General features: G+C 42.8%; 1 protein-coding gene across 1 annotated transcript in view; it reads left to right on the top strand.

Annotated features, from left to right (window-relative positions):
* The window catches only part of LOC101834311 (zinc finger protein 665-like), a 135,354-nt gene that overhangs the window by 65,714 nt on the left and 53,567 nt on the right, over positions 1-16,073 (top strand). The gene's annotated exons all lie outside the window — the stretch shown is intronic.

Genomic DNA, 16,073 nt, shown 5'->3' with positions numbered 1-16,073 from the left:
TTCATCCAGTAGCTGATGGAAGTAGCTGAGATCCACAGCTAAGCACTGAGTCCTGGAATCCAGTTTTATAGAGGGAAGAGTGATGAGCAAAGTGGTCAAGACCATGATGGGGAAACCCACAGAAATAGCTGACCTGAGCAAGTGGATGTCAGTTAAATACTTGTTCTTATCATATTGTCAGAAACACAGGTGAATGGCAGAGAATTTTATAAGTAAATGTGATTGCTGCTAAACCTGATTACCTGATACTCAGTTCCAGGATAGCCTTAGGGATGTAGAGAGATCTTTTCTCAAAAAATTAAAAAATGGGATCTGGAACGATGGTTGCATTTCCACAGCAACCAGGATCAATTCTCAGCACCCACATGGAACTTCACAACGTCTCTTAAGTCCAGTTCTTGGGGATCCAATACCCCCATACAGACATACATTCAGTCAAAACCCTTTTCCTTGTAAAAAGAAAAATAATCATTTTTAATAATATGTTCACATTGTGAATCTTTCTCTAGCATAATGTGGACTCACTTCTACTCAGCTAAGTCCTTTGTTGGGGTCGTTCACATCAAGAGAGTTGTGTTAACAGTCAAAAGAAGCAACGTCCATTCACAAAAGGATGGAAATCCACTCAGTCCTTCACTGAACAAGTAGCAAGGACTTCCATCACCTGCAAATGATGGAACGCAGAAGGAATAGAGGTAGGGGCTTCTTCATTTTCCGGGAGCCACAGAGTTGTCTCAGCACTGCTGCTGTTGGGCATCCAAGTTTGGTTCCTAGAACCTGCATCAGGTAGCTGGAAATTCTGGTTAAGGAGGTCTGATGTGCTTTTACACCTTCCTTGGGCACCATGTATGTTAATGGACTTAAGACAGATATATACATATACATATATCTTCATGTGTGTGTGATAGAGAAGAGAGGAATTCCTTATTTTAAAAAGAGCTTTCTTCATGTACATTTTTCATTTATTTTCATTTATTTATTTATTTTGGATAGGGTTTCTCTATAGCTTTGCAGCCTGTCCTGGAACTGCTCTTTAGATCAGGCTGGCCTTGAACTCACAGAGATCCACCTGCCTTTGCCTTCCAAGTGCAGGGATTAAAGGAATGCACCACCACCACCTGGCATATTTTTTTCTTAAAATTAAATTACTTTTGTTTATGTGTATATTGGAACACTGTCCTGAATGAAATCATATGAGAAGAACTTTCAGAGCTTGTGTATACACTTAAAGAAAACAGGACAAGGCAATTGTGACTTAAGTTTCTTCAAAACAGAATTGTTCTTGAGATGTGTTTTCATATTCCTCATAACATAGCAGGAGTGAGTTCACTTCATATTCCCCATTATTGTTGTTTTATTCAATTAAAGTGTACCTTTTAGGCCGGGCGTTGGTGGCGCATGCCTTTAATCCCAGCACTCGGGAGGCAGAGGCAGGCGGATCTCTGTGAGTTCGAGGCCAGCCTGGTCTACAAGAGCTAGTTCCAGGACAGCCTCCAAAGCCACAAAGAAACCCTGTCTCGAAAAACCAAAAAAATAAAATAAAATAAAGTGTACCTTTTATGTCTTAATGGAAAAATAATGTTTGTCCCATGTGGCTTGTTTTTGTTATTGTATACAGTTTAGACACACTAGGACTTGATTCACATAACCTTTATTAACTCTCAGAGTATAAATTATCTGGGGCTCAGAGTAAAGTAGGTCTAGAATGAGTCTTTAATATGCCTCATTTATCAGCTCAGTTCTCCCTGAGCCCTCCACCTCGTCAGTGGTGACAAGTGGCTCGTGAACAAGAAATTGGCTAGAAGATGAGTGAGTGAGGACCCTCAGAGAAGGAGGTGCGTGAGAATAATGGTGTAGGAACCGAGTCCAGTGGTGGCTGGCATGCAGATATTTCTTCTAATGTGAAGGACAATTCATTGCACTGTCCCCTCACACCACCAAAGAAGAAGCCCAATGTTTAGTGTGCCTGTTTGGATTTTGGAGACAGCACATTGTTCTCTTGGGTGTGTTATTTTGGTTCATATACCAAGTGACGTAGAAATCCCCTAGTTTTGTGTCCTGGAGCAGGAGGCTCTACAATAAGTGCAGGTATCTGTACTTGGCTGACACTCTGATGGTGATGCCAAGTGGCGGTGGCAGATAGGGACTCTCTTAGGAACCTTCACTGGTCCCCTGTGATTGTATCAAAGATGACATCTTTGGATTCTTGGGGCAAGGCTCTACAACCACCTGCAGACAAGTATTCTTGCTTTTAGAAATAGCTATTGGCCTTATTGGAAAGTGAACATTCGAAAATGGGCCTCTAAATTACATACAACCTAATCTGCATTCCCATCATGACTTGGGTGTTTTTTTGACCCATCATGTCACAAAAATGAAAGTTCACAACAGCAATCTATTATCAAATGGAAGTGATATATTTGTGATTTGCCAGAGAATGTCCTGAAGGAACAAGCTGCCAATTACCTATGGACACAGGAAGGTGGGTGGTTCCCAGGGGGTTATGCATGAGGGAGGGCAGATGTTGGGGTGTTGCTGTGAGTACAGAAACAGAGGCTAGGAAGACTTGGGTTGGAAGCTGGGGACGGGAAGAGAGAGAGGCTCCATGTGGTTGGAGACCTGGATGAAGGTTGAGGTCTGAGGACAGGTGGGGAAGCATTTGAACAGGGTTGGTTGGGGCATTCATCATGGTGGTTAGAGCCAGTGCTGGCATTGGCAAGTGGTTAGAGCCACACATACGGTGAACCCATTAGTGGCAGGGCAGAGGCTGGGACAGGGAAAGGAATTGAAAATATAAGTGAAGGAGCCAAGACACTTGAGTTGGGCTTGATAACTTTTACCAGGTCTGTCAGTGCCCGGCCACCCTGACTTGCTAGTGTTTCACACAGGCAGCCTGTGTATCGCAACACTCCCACAGACCCAAACACTCATGAAGACTTTCCCAAACACAGGCAAAGATGGCAGCCATCTCTCACAATGCATAGTCAAAGTCAGCAAAATGGAGCAGGCAATGTTGCTTGCTCCCAATCCTACTTATCTAAGTTTGCTTCACACATGGTGGAAAGTTAGAGCCAATTTTCAAGTTGTCTTCTGCCTGCCACCTGTGCGAAGTGGTGTCTGTGCACCCACTTGCAGATACAAAAGAAATAAAATGTGATAAATAATTTACAAGTATGTAATTACACAAGCATGCATAGAGATTCTCTTCTATTTGGGAGGTGGTGGGGACCTTGATCTGCCTGGGATACAAGTAAGGGCAGGAGCACATGATCTGGGCATCCTGTCAGACCACAAAAACCAACTGCAGAGGCAGCTGGTGGACCCGGGGTCAAGCCATGAGAGGACAAAAGAGAGTTCTTCCACGAGTGACTCCTGCCATAGGCTCTCGTGAGTACAGGTATCTGTCTGCATTTCTGTCCACACACAAGGCACTATCCATTCAGCAAGAAGTGGTGGTTGGATTCCCTAGAACGTTGAAGTTGCAGGTGTGAGCTGCCATGTAGCTGCTGCAAACAGACTCTTCACTGCAAGAGGAACTTCCAGAGTCCAGCTCCATCAGGGTGCAAGTCCCAAAAAGGATGCGTGAAGTCAGCAAAAGGAGACTGACAGGATCTGAGAGTGAATCAGGATAACTGGTGTTTTATTGAAAAAGGGCTACACACCTTTTATACTCTATGATTGGAAAATTGTTTAGCCACAGGCAAGACTGAAAGTAGATTTAGTGATTCTGGGATGAAAGCAGTCATCAACCTTATCACAGCACTTGTCCTGAAGCAAAAGCAGTAAGTTCAGCAAGTATCTGAATGCCCATCTGATGTGAGCCCATCCATGCTGTGCCTTCATCCTTGGGACCATTGTCTATGCTTGGTATAATTGGGGTCACAATGCAGATTCTTCTGTGGGAGTAGGCAGAGTTATCTCGCTATATGGTTCCATGGTAGTAGGGATTTTTCCAAAGAATTACTTTGTTTAAAGAGACTGCCATTTTATAATCCTTATTCTCCACTGAAGCCCACACAAAATTTCCTGAAGGAAAGGCATAGAGAAACTCCCATAACACATGGTGAGAACTATTTTAAAAATGGAAGTAAAAAGATGCTGGAGAGTTGCAGTCTACAATGTTGAGCTGCTGGAACCTTGTCAAGCAGTCTGAGAAGTCACTGTGTGGCCCTCGCCAAGTACTAAACTAGGAAAGCCATCTTGTATCTCTATTTCTTTTAAGACTTGATTTATTATTCTTGTGTTTGTGAATATGCATACATAGTATAATTCTAAATCAGATGACAGTTGTGTGGTGCAGTCCGCTCCTCCTACCATGTGGGTCATAAGAAGCAAACCATGTCTGTATGGAGAGATTTTATGTATCCATAGCGCTGACCACTCCCGTGCGGGTGTGCTCACAGGTGCATAGAGCGTTCAGGTCATAAATAGAGCTGGGGGGAGGACACTTTCTTTGGGTTTCGGTTTCCACCTGGGGAGCAGTGAGCAGACCTTTGGTTCTTGGCTTTTCACATAAGTGATTTCTCTTTCGATAAAATATCATAGGACATCCCTATTTTGTGTAGTTTAATATTTCTGCATTATCTGGTGTCAGTAAGCGCACCCACCTCCCGGTCCTCTGCCTTCCTCCCCAGCCGGGTGCCAGGCGCCAGCACACATGTGTGGCCTATGGCCCAGTGTGTCTCTGCGTCCCTGGAGGCTCTCCTAAGTCATCAGGGCTTCCCAACTCAGTCCCGTTCTCCTGCTCCGCACGGTTTTCTTCCACCAAACTGGGTTCCATCTTTTGCTCATCTGGCCGTGCCAAAGACCTCCAGCATTCCAGAGACCACGGGTCTCTGCAGCCCTCCCGCCTACCCAGAAATCAACACTTCTACCACGCCAGCCCGAAGCTTGCAGAACCGGCTCTAAACACCACGGCTTCCCCTGACAGCTAGCTGAGCCTCTATCGGCAGCTGCTGAAGTGAGCGTCCCAAAAGCCACGAGGCATTCGCTTTCCTTCCTGTTTGTAAGGTTCTGCAGCACTCCAGAACTGCAGATTCCTGAGATCTGCACGGGGCTCTTTCCCTTCCTTTTAATAAAACCCTCCTCGCTAACTTTTGCAAAAGCTACCTAGCATGTTTCAGATTCCACAGGGAAAATACAGAGCACCCCCCAGCCGAGCTGTGTTGGCCGAGTATAGTCACTACAGGTAAACATCCTTTTCTCAACTGGAGATCATTGGAGGTAGATTTTGCATTCTGGTAGTTAAGTTTGTGATAAGATTACCTACTCTATACCATGGCAGATAATCTTACAATGCAGAATGTTAGAGATCTCATTGCTTATTACATGAATGACATCATGGGACAGAATTATAACATGCCTCAAATATATTTATGTCTAATGCTAACAATTAGCTTCATAATCCACATAATATCCTGGAAGAGAGGGCTTGGTCATAGGGTAAAAAGCAGGGAGGTTGTGCAAACTGTTGGTAAATTAGAGACAAAAATTCAAAATCTTCAGGTCAATGGGGAAATGTCTAGCAAAGTAGATACCTTGGAACTGAAACATAACAGCTTACAAGACAGAATTGATTCCCTGCCCACTGCCCTTATGACCAAAATGGAATCAATTCAGCAGGACATTATCAGGCTGGCAGAAACAACTCGTTCTATGTCTGATGAATAAATTAATAAAACTCAAAAACTGGAAAATCAGATTGTCAAACTTACTGACACAATTCATTCCATGTCTGAACATAATGACGGCTGGCTGATAGGACAATATTCCTAAAAGGCAAATTACACACCATTCAGGCCTCTAGGAATGATAGTATTACATGCTTGGAATCACGCATAACTGATGAGGCCAAGGAATGGGCAAACTCTATTAGATTCTTAGAAAAAATTTTGACCCAGGAAATTCAATCGCTCAGAGAAACGATGGTCACTAGACTGCAACTGTTAGATGACTTACAATCTGAGACATCAGATTCAGCAGTTCTAGCAGCAAGTTGTGACAGAGGTCTACCCACACCTCAAAGACACTGGGAAGATCTTCCTAAGGTTGTTATGCCATGTCCTATGGCCTTCCCAGTACCTATGACTGAAAAATCACCAACCAAGAGGAATCCTAAAGGTTCCATTACTTACCAATGAGAACTCATACAAATGAAAGACCTCAAATCAAGCAGGCCATTGTCTCTTACAGAGTCCACTCCCCATATGTCCAAGGGTTATAAAATACATCTACAGAAAATTAGATCAGGAGAGATTGTTACCAGACTCTTAATGATCTTCAAAAACTACTAGGAGACATTTCTCAACTACAGACAATTATTGGAGTAGAAGGGCATGACTTAAAACACCTAAAAAATGGCCCTAAAAGGAGACAAGGACTTAAATAGTCCACAAATATTATCAGCTGAGGCTGAAAAAGAATTAGAATGGGTAGAAAAGAGAATACTAGAATCACATGTGGACCATGTGGATCCAAAGCTAGACTGCATTCTGGTTATTTTACCATCTAGAGAATACCCCTCATGGATTTAGATGCAGAGGAAAGATATCATATTAGAATGGATATTTCTGCCACATAAACAGAATAAAAAACTGAAGACATACATAGAAAAGATCTCTGATTTGATTTTAAAAGACAAATTAAGGCTTCGTCAACTACCTGGATGGGACCCAACAGAGATTATAGTACCTTTAACTAATGAAGAAATTCCCTCCTTGTGGAAGGATAATGAATATTGGCAAAGGGCTTGCAATGACTTTTTGGGAATGATTAGTAACAATTATCCCAAAACAGAGAGAATCAAATTCATAAAGAAAACAATTTGGATCCTTCCACATATTGTAAGAAAAATGCCAATCTCTGGAGTCCCTACATTCTACACTGATGCAAACAAGTCAGGTTATAAATCAGGAAATATAAGTAAAGTAGTTCAAAGCCCTTACAACTCTGTGCAAAAGGCAGAGTTGTACGCCGTTCTCATGGTACTTATGGGTTTTACAGAGCCTCTCAATATAGTTACTGACTCTCAATATGCAGACAGAGTTGTCTTACACATTGAGATTACTGAATTTATTCCTGACAATATGGAATTAACCTCATTGTTTATACAATTACAGGAAACTATCAGAAATAGAACACATCATATAGCCGGGCGGTGGTGGCTCACGCTTTTAATCCCAGCACTCGGGAGGCAGAGGCAGGCGGATCTCTGTGAGTTCTAGGCCAGCCTGGTCTACAGAGCGAGTTCCAGGACAGCCTCCAAAGCCACAGAGAAACCCTGTCTCATAAAAAAAAACACATCCTATATATCACACATCAGATCCCAAATGGGTGTGCCAGGTCCTCTAGCACAAGGTAATGATGAGATTGACCATTTAATAGGGTCATGCATGCGATAGTTGTGGAAAAAGCTTTACCTGTTATTCTTCTCAATGCATTAGTGAAAGAATCCACAGTGGAGGACAGCTTCATGCATGAAAGCATTGTAGAACAACCTTTACCAGTTCTACTCATTGTAACATTCATGAAAGAACTTACTTTGGAGAGAAACTTCCATGCATAGAAACACTGTGGCAAAACCTTGGTTCTTTGGAGTTCGTGTAACACTAGAAAGTAGTGGGATACATGTAAGCAGTGTGGGAAAGCCTTCACTGTAGCACAAATAATAAAATCCAGAGACAGATACTGGGCTTCCAGCTGAAGATCAGAAAAGCAAAGCGGCCACCACTGGAGAGCTCTCACCTCTACCAGGGCTCAAACCAAAGAGGTGTCGGGGGCATGAGAGTTACAGCAGGTGGCAACGAATGTTCAGATGTCAACCCACTGGAGGCATGGAGGAGGAGCTGACGGGGATCAATACTGTCAAGACAAAGCCTACAGGACCATTGACTCTGCTGCTCACGTTTGCTGAAGTAGCTTGATGTCTCCCCAGTACCGTCACTGTAGAGTGTTATCTCATGAGATGTGTACATGGAATCTCACGATTGCATCTCAATCTATTGAGCACAATTTACCATGTGCTGGTATATTGGGTCACTTCCCCACCCACTCTGTGGGACCCCCAGTGAGAAATTTAATCCTGCAGTCAATAATCTTGATTTCCACAATTTAATCTCCACTTTGTTCCCTAAGATAGAGTTAGTAGACAGCTCCCTACAATTGTCTTCTATTTGGCAGGACATTTGGTCAGAAAAGGAATCCTTCATCTCAATCACATTTCAGACCTTCAAAATAGGGATGGCATGCCCCAGCTTGTTTGTTTCTTAGTCTTTCCTAATAAGGAGATTGGGTACCCTAAATTAACCCCAAAAAGTGCTAACCTCAATTAACCTCTGCTCTACCCTAAAAAAAAAACTATTAATTCCCTACTCCTACCCTCAGTTTATAGACACAGGATTTCAACCTAGGAATGTACTATCATGTGCCAACTCCCTCTGTGCCAACTCCCTCTCTCCCTTCTTAGATTTACAGCTTCCAAGTCAGCCATGCCACCACTGCCTGGCCTCTATGGCTGTGGCTGGCTTTCCTTCCTGATCTACAGGCAAGCTTTATTAGATCATAACCAATACATCACCACACTTCACAAGTCTCACATGCCACAAGAGTTATAAAAATACTCACATTGGATAGGATCCCTTTATAAAACATGTGGGAACGTGTTCCTTCACTCTCATCACGTTATCAAGCATGAAAGATCTCACAGTGCTGAGGAACCTCATCAATATCAGTTTTGTGAAAACAGCTTGAAAGAAGAACCAACATGTTATGAGAGTTCTTATTACTGGCCCATTCTTGTACAGAAGTGTCCCGACCCGCAGGACATTCAACGTGGGTCTGGTGGACACCTAGGAAAAAGATGGAGGACAGGGGATACAGGAATGGACGCCAAGACAGGATTCTGATCAAGGCGACAACTTTATTTCATCACAAAGGGATTTATATAGGAGAACTGAGGAGGGGAAGGGGGGAAGGTGTACTTGCAGCTGCAGGGGCAAGAGGTCAGTGGGAGAGGTGGTCTGCTGCATTGCCTGGCAACCTAATCTACAGGGCAAGAGGTCAAGGACAGGAACTCCTATGTTGCTTGGTAACCTGACAGCAGGGTCTGATCCTATCTATTACAATTTACTACTGCTCAGGCCTATCTCCTGACGACCTTGTAGTTTTCCAGTCAAGCTAATCTTTAACTGACAGGTGAACCCCAGGCTTGTTACTTGGAATTTGCTTTATGTCAGAAGGGGTGGCAGGGTGGTCTTAGTGTCACGTCTTCTCTATGAGTACGTGATACAGCCTAGCTGACTGATGGCTGGAGGTCCCTGACACAGAAGTTTATGGGGTTTTTTTCCCCTTAGGAAAGAAAGATGTAGTCTCTCTGGTTACTCCAGGTTCTCTTCTCACATCTCAAGATTGGGGGGGCTAGGACCCGCAGTTGAGGGAGAAGAGACATTTAACTTTCTAAGTTTGTATTACTAGAACTGTTTTCTGATTGGCTCCATCTACCAAAACCATTTTTGGTTTCAGGTTTCTATGTACCTGAGTAGCTTTCCATTGCTAATTGGGGAAAAGTATAGAAAGGGGAATAGCTGAGTGTGACTGAGAAAAGGGATGAAATGTGAAGGCTGTGAAGGAGGAGAATTCTAATTAGGGATGAAATGAAGACACTCTATACCAGAGAGGGGGGGAGAACACATACCAGTGTTGTTTGGTAGTGCTCAAGGGGTGATTATTTTGAAATACCTAAAATTTTGTATAATGCATAGTGTGAATGATATCTTTTATTTATATATGTTATAATTATGTTATATTTGCATAATATATACAAGTGTGAATACAAGATTATATACACACTCATTGATATATACACATATACATATATATATATAATGAATTATATCACTTGTCTTGACAGTGCTTCCCCCCAATAACCCCACATTAGTGAAAACACCAGTACCAGGCATGAGAAAATCTCCATTTGAGTTGTTCATGATAGTTTATATAATAAAGCACTCTAGGCTATTACTGCTTCCTGTGGTCCTCTCTCAGAGGTTGAAGGTAAGTCTTATTCACTGGAACCATTTCACACTTTGGATTCAGAACTTCAAAGGGTTGAGCTGAATCCAACAACGAAACACCTTCATCTGGTCCTTCATAGCGAGAGACACAATTCTTGTTGCTGAGTGAGGGAAGAATTCCAGAGCCCTCCCCAGCTGTGGCTTTCATTGTGACTGAATGAGAACACCCCACAGAAACTCATATTTGAATGCTTGGTTTCCGGTTGGCGGAACAGTTGGGAAGGATTAGAAGATGTAGCCTACTTGAAGAGGGTGTGATTCCACAGCTCATGTTGTTGTTGAACTCTAATTTTAAGCCATGGTGGTCTGATAAGATACAGGGGATTATTCCTATTTTTTATATCTGTTGAGGTTTGCTTTATGTGGTCGATTTTAGAGAGGGTTCCTGTTGGGCAGGCCTTAAATCCAATTATACTATAGCTGGTTACCAACAAGACCTGGATGGCACTATTGCACCTTTATTGATACCTTGCCAGGTACCAACTCTTTGGGTTCATAGTGCTCTTAGTTAGTTTCCTGTTGCTGTGAAGAGACATCATGACCAAAAGAACTTTTTCCCCATTTTTAAATTTTATTTAAATTAGAAAGAAGCTTGCTTGACTTGTCAATCCCAGCTGTCTCCCCATCCCCTCCTCCCCCACTCCCCCAACCCCCTACCCCTTTCCCCCTCTGATCCCCAGGGAGGGTGAGGCCCTCCATGGGGCATCTTCAAAGTCATATTATCCCGGAAGGGTTATCATGCCTGGTACTAGAACCCTAACCAACCAACCATGATCACAAGGTTATGGTTTTACTTCTGCCATTTTACCAGGACAGCATAATTCCCCACCAGGTTTTAAAACTTGTGTTTATATTCACAGAACCTTTGCCCATGCCTTTCTTTAAATAATCTGCTTAGAGAAAACAGAGAATTTCAGTAAACTAGAACTGTTCATACTGTAAAGACCAACTGATGAATGGTCAAGACCCCAGACTACACCTTACCTAAGACATAGGGAATATCTTCAAAAAATGGAATGATTACAACAACCAGACTACCAGGATGTCCTGGGTGAAATTGTAATATCCTAAACAAGAACAATGGCAACACGAGCAGACAGGGAAGGAAGAGATCTCATGGTGTACAACTCCTAGACAAAGAACTGTAGGTAACTCATGAGAATGGAGGAGGTAGTGTCTCCCAGGTATGAGTCCTCTAATTTTCTTACCCACTACAGAGTGGTGAAACCTAAAGTTATTTACAGACAAACAACAAAAATTGGTGCTAGGAGGTTGCGATCATATATTTGTTATAAATATATATAAATAAATGTTATATATAAATATATATGTAACAATAATAAGAAAAGCATGCCATGATTCCATAATGTATCGTGTGCACAGTGGAAGGGTTGGAGGAGGAAAACCGAAATGAAATGTGATTGATACTTAAGACTATTAAAAGGGGCTGGGAAGTTGTAAATGCTGGCACTTTTTGCAGAGACCTCGAGGTCAGTTACAGGCACATTCATGGTAGCACACCAGAGTCACGGATCCCACATGCAAGGCACTCAGTGCCTCCTCTGGTTTTAGGAAATGTGTTTGGTGTCATTGTGCATACTGACTAATTTTTATTGTCAACTTGACAGAAACCAGTATTACCTTAGAAAAGGGAATTTCAATTTAGGAAGTATATTGATCAGATAGCTCCTCAGTAATGTCTCTAAAGGTTGCTTCTGATGGATTTGGAGCACCTAGTACATCCCTATAGAAGTTTCCCTAGTCTATGTAACAAATCTAACTGACCATGCGCAGTAATCAGATCCATCCATATTCCCTGCCATGGCTTCCCTCAACGATGGATTGTGACCTGAAAATGTAAGTCAAATTAACTCTTTGCTGAAATTGTTTTTGATTATGGTACTTACCACAGCACACAAAGCACTTGAAAACACATAGCAATGTCAGAAAACCATATGGCACAGTCTTCATAGATATTATGTGACTATTTAAAAAGTGATCAAATTCCAATTGTTTAAAGTTGATACAAAACAAAATGGTAGCTTTGCTATAAGAAGGGAGATTTGTACAGCCTTGTTCTCCTTTCTTCTTACATTTTTAGAAGGATATAGATTGCTTTTGCTCAATTTTCAGGGAGAATTGATAATCAGTTTACAGCTCATAAGCTGTTACAGTTTGAGCTAATACATCCTTTTATATTCTCCAAAATAGTGAAAAAAAAATAGCCCTGTAAAAAATGTTGTGCTAGTTTTTACTAATGGTTATTCTAATGGAAGAGCAGCTTGTGGTATAGATGGTAAGAAATATGCAGAGCAAACAACTCTGGCTTCAGCTCAGATAGTCCAGTTACGAACTGTCACAATGGTTTTTCAACTCCTAGTAAGTGATTCAATTAATTTGTGTATTGATAACCATTATATCTTTAAAGCTCTTCAAACAATTAGACAGTTTAGTGCATTGAAACTAATAATGATCATGGCAGTTAATAGGTATTCAGGTTTTTTTGATGGTCAGTGCACAAACTGAAAAAGTTACCAAGCATGTGATAAGTCACTGTTTAAAATGTTTTGCTCACATAGGAGTTCCAAAAGTGATAAGGAACAGACAATAGGTCTGGATATTCTAATAAGGCATTCAGCTATTTTGTACTCAATAGAAAATTGATCACAACAGGTATTCCTTATAATCCTCAAGGAGTAGGGCACCCTCATAGCTCCTTAAAAATGCAACTTCTAAAAAGCTAAAAAGGGAGAGTAATAGTAATGTCACTAATCTCCAGCTGGCAAGGGATTGCTGGTTGTGTTTGACCTTGGGAACCTCTTGACCTCTGGCCTGTCTGATGCTGCAAAATTCCTCTGTACCTGCTGGTGGTCCCCACCAGGTGACAGTCGCTCTCTTAGCTCTGTACCTGCTGGTGGTCCCCACCAGGTGACAGTCGCTCTCTTAGCATTCCTTTTGAGATACAACCCTCAGGACTTCATCATTCCTTATCTTATTCCTAGACATAAGAGAGCCATCTAATTCAACCCCATTAGTGGCACTTAGAGTATCAGGGGTCTTAGCTACTGACTCCGCAGGCATGGGAGTAGCTATTCAGACACACTCCACGATAAACCTTAGTCACCAACGCCAGGCCAAGATTGCTTCTTATCTAAATAAAAAAGATGATAATTTTTTTAAAATTGGTTTTCTAGCCGGGCGTTGGTGGCGAAAGCCTTTAATCCCAGCACTCAGGAGGCATAGGCAGGCAGATCTCTATGAGTTCGAGGCCAGCCTGGTCTACAGAGCAAGTTCCAGGACAGGCTCCAAAGCCACAGAGAAACCCTGTCTCGAGAAAAAAAAAAAAAAGGGTTTCTACCTCCCCCTCACTATCCACCTTATTGCCTAGCATTTTAGGCCCCTTTTGGGGTTTGTATTGCTTTATTTCTTTTGGCCCATGGGCCCTTAGGTGTCCACAGACTTTACTAAACAACAAATAGATAATCTTGCCGCCAGGCCTATTCAGGTCCATTATCAGAGGCTGGCCTTGAAGGAGAGTGGTCCTTATCAGAAGGCTGATGATAGTGATGGCTGCGAGGAAGGCAGACTTGGTCTAACATTCCCAGTCTCCGCATAGCAAAGAGGAGACAAACACGCCTGGGGCACACAATCCACTCACGGCTCCTGCACAGCCCCAGCCAGGGACCTTGACAGGCCCCTCTACCCACGAAATAAATGACCACCCACAATGATGGCTTGCCAAGGACAGGCATCTTTCTGATGCTTCACCCCCCTAAGACAGAAGCTTTGAAGGCTGGCAAAGAGGTCCAAGGACAAGTAAGGGTAGAATCCCCTCAGAATGATCCAGAGACAGGCTCCATCATCCTTGTGGGTTTTCAGGTAACTTACATTCTGGCTGCATCTCTTTGCTTAACCAAAAAGGGGGAGATGTCAGGGACCTCCCCCATAATCCAGCCCTAGCATCATAACGTCCTCCTAGAGAAGATGTGACTTCAGGTCACACTGCAGAAACACTGCCTCTTAAGATAGGAAGCAAATTCTGAGAAAACAGACTCGAGGCTTATCAGTCAGTTAAAGGTTAAGCCTAGTGAAAATTACCAAGTCATTTGGACTATAGACTTGAGCAATAGAGGATAAGATTGTGAAAGATAGAATTGAAACCTGCAGTTAGGTTACCAGGCGACACAGGATGGCCTAAGCCTCCCATTGACCTCTGCTCCGCCAGGCTCATCGCAGCTGCAGTTAACACCCCATTCCCCCCCCTCACTTCCCACCTATGGTCCTATATAAATCCCTTTGGGATGAATAAAGGTTGTCGACTTGATCAGAATCTTGCCTTGCTGTCTGTTTCTGTACCCCGTCCTTCATTTTTTTCCCAGGTGTCCCCAGTCGGATGGGTCAGGAGGTCAGCTGAAAGGCTATCTGGGCTTGATGTCCTCATGCTGTGTGGAACATGGGAGCAGTCAACACACCAATGCCCCTCTTGATGACACATTGGCTGTGGTCTGGGTGGTTTTTGAGGGATCAGACAGGCCTGGCCCCTGTGGCCCTCCTGACTGAATTTGAAACAGGGACCCAGATGTTCTTGGACTTTGGGAGACCAGGGAGCCTGAGCAATTGCTAAAGCCAATCAAAAGGCCTTCCCTAGCATTGGGTATTTTAGATTTAGAGCTTTTTGGTCTCTGCTATGGTATACCTTGAAGGCCATTGCTAAGACATTTGCCTGTGGAGTCATGTGTCCTTTCTCTAGATGTTTAAGTTAGGCCCTAATATCAAGGAAACTCTGGAAGAAGTAGGTCATAAGGAGTTGTTTCCCATCTGGGGTCTCAGGATGCAGATTGGTAAATTATAAGAGGGTCTTTGGAGGACAGTCTAGGAATTAAGGAGGTTATTTTGTTTTTCCTGGATGATCTCTTAGATTTTTTTCATAATTTACTTCTTTAAGGGTGGCCAGCTAGGAGGCAAGTTATAAACTGATCCCTAGCAAGGATGCCCCTGGGGTATTGTTATTTTGTTAAGGGTCCTGGTCAGGGACTGCCTTAGCCCTGACTGGGTAGACAGCTTGAGAAGGGAGTAAGGGAAAACAGAAAGACTGGAGAGGAAGAGAAGGGACTGTGGATTGAGGCTTGGGTAATCAAAACTAGTGGAAGAATCATCTGGTTTAGGCCTCACAGCTAGGAGTTAAGTTACTTTTCCTTGGATGGCTTATGGCGTGTGGTCACATGACAAATTCCATCCTTTCCAACCTTAGCAAAGATGGCTGTCAGCCATATGGCTACCTCCATCCCAGTTGGGGACGGCAGCTAAGGTGGCAGCGAGGCACGTGTTTCCTTTAAGATTATCTATGTATATATAACTATCATTCCAGGTGTTATGAGTTTTAAATTAACCCTTTTGTTACAGAGTTTACAGATTTTTAATCATACCCAATATGCTTACAAATATTGAAGAACCAGAAGATTAAACAACAATCTTAAAAATATTGAGATAAGATTTATACCTAAGCAAAAGTTTTAGAGAGCTGACGCAAAACCAAAAGACTGTGAGAGGAGTGGCAACTGTCCCTGTCGGGAACAGTCTCTCCCTTCCTCTTGTTTTGTGCTCTTTCTCTGTCATGCAGCACATGGCTACCTGGCATGGGACAGAGATTTTGGAAGAAACATTTAAACAAGTCATACCCTAATTCCAGAGCCAGATTTTAATTCAAGTGGACCAGCATAAAACAACAGTCTAATACTACTCAAACATAGAAGACACCTGAATCCCTGTAGAACAACCTACTAAGCCGAGAACAAGGAAGGCTTAGAGATAGGAAACTTTTAAGATTTATTTATTTATTTATTATGTGTTCTGTCTGCATGCCTGCCTGCAGGTCAGAAGAGGGTGTCAGATCTCATTGTAGCTGACTGTGCGCCACCATGTGGTTGCTGGGAATTGAACTCAGGACCTCTGGAAGAGCAGCTAGTGCTCTTAACCCCTGAGCCATCTCTCCAGCCTGAGAAT

The sequence above is a fragment of the Mesocricetus auratus genome, unplaced genomic scaffold (assembly GCF_017639785.1).
Source record: "Mesocricetus auratus isolate SY011 unplaced genomic scaffold, BCM_Maur_2.0 Super-Scaffold_100676, whole genome shotgun sequence".
Classification (NCBI taxonomy): Eukaryota; Metazoa; Chordata; class Mammalia; order Rodentia; family Cricetidae; genus Mesocricetus; species Mesocricetus auratus.
Note: the sequence above shows the minus strand (reverse complement) of the source record. Positions and strands in the feature narration are given on the sequence as shown.